Raw genomic sequence first — 1,599 nt, forward strand, 5'->3', positions numbered from 1 at the left:
GGGGGGTGGCGGGGTCACACTCTGTGCTGGGAGGAGTTAGTTAGTAAGTTAGTGACTCCAGCTGCTCCTTCGACACCGGATCATTACAGCTAGGGGCAGACGGGGGAGAGACGGGAGAGTGGGATGGATGAAAACAGGGGAGCGATCCTGATGTGATAACTCATCATCATCATCATCTTCTTCATCATCATATTTGTCACATCTGGACCATGAAACCAGCTCAGACACAGCAGCTCGGACCCGCAGCGACTTGTTACAACTTTCCTTCGAGTCTGGAGGAGCTGAGATGAAACACTGAAGCTTTTTCACTGAGGAAACCAGAGGTAAAGACCAGACATGAGTCCCCGCTGCAGCTGCTTTACCTGCAGGACTTATAGTCATTACAGATACAAAACAAAGTAAGCTAATACCAGTGTTATCAAAGGAGATAAAGACTTTTTAAAAAGTTTAAAAACAGCATATTTTTAGCAGCGGTTTTGTAAGTGGTGGACAGAGATTGAGGTAGATGGAAAGTGAATGAACAAATAGGAAAACAGGTTGTTTCTCTTTTTCTCTGTTCTAATCGTCATGTTGCAAAACAGGAAATTAATCTAGTGCAGGTTTGATATTCAGTTATTTAAGTAATTTATCAAGTAAATCTACATATCACTATGCTACAACTTCTCGAATAATAATATTTCATTTATACAACATTAAATAGAAATGCTCTTGTTAAAATTAAAATAAATTAGGACATCACTTCAGGATCTGGGGGTGTGAATAGAAAATGTGTCATTATTTGACATTTAACACACTAAATTATGCAGCTGGATGCAGCTTTAAACATATATAAGAGAGCTGAAACAAAAAGTCGATTAATCAATTAATCAACTGTAAGAAAATTAGCAACTGTTTTGGATGATCGACTAATTGTTAAAGCAAAAATGTCCAAAATGTTCTCGTTCCAGTTTCTCTGATGTGAGGACTTGCTGCTTTTCTTTGTCTTAAACAGTGAATTGAATCTCTTTGAGTTTCCCGGTGTCGGTCAAGCAAAACATATTTCTTTCCCCAATTTTTTTAATATTTTGTGGACCACATGGTTGATTGATCAAGAAAATAATAAGCAGAAAATTACGGAAAGTTAATCTACGATAGGTTTGAGAATAACCTAAGAAAATAATTGATCAAATTCAAGAACCAAACATAAGTCAGCTCGTCAAATATGATTTTTTTTTCTTTTTATAGGACTTTAAGTTGCATTTAGGGGCAGCTTGAGAAGTGAATTTCTCATTATTTTACCATTTAATGTACAAAATTTTCTTATTAATAAACCAAAAATTGGTCAAAAAATGTGAAAATTACCATCTTGAAATTGCTTGTTTTGTTCGACCAACAACTAGAAACTTAAAGAGATTCTTTGACTGTTATTTACGGCAAAGAAAAGCAGCAAATCTGCACATCACAGAAACTGAGACAAGAAACTTTGGGTCCATTTTTGCTTAGACACTGACATTACGAGGGCCTCCATGTAGGCCTACTGTGATCCCACAGGTCCCTGAGTCCTGACCTTTTGTAGGCCTTCATTATTTCAGTTTTGAACTCAGGTTGTACCCCCCCCCC

The 1,599-nt window shown here is 37.3% G+C and overlaps 1 protein-coding gene across 1 annotated transcript in view; it reads left to right on the forward strand.

Annotated features, from left to right (window-relative positions):
• Positions 1-73: 73 nt before the first annotated feature.
• Positions 74-1,599, forward strand: part of LOC111655388 (transmembrane protein 150A-like) — a 24,681-nt gene continuing 23,155 nt past the window's right edge. Inside the window, exon 1 of the mRNA XM_023406756.2 lies at positions 74-323. The gene's annotated coding sequence lies outside the window, so the exon portion shown is untranslated. The remainder of the gene's footprint in view (positions 324-1,599) is intronic.

This window comes from Seriola lalandi, unplaced genomic scaffold (genome assembly GCF_002814215.2).
Source record: "Seriola lalandi dorsalis isolate HSWRI2012SDOR001 ecotype SW California unplaced genomic scaffold, Sedor1 jcf7180002054317, whole genome shotgun sequence".
Lineage (NCBI taxonomy): Eukaryota > Metazoa > Chordata > Actinopteri > Carangiformes > Carangidae > Seriola > Seriola lalandi.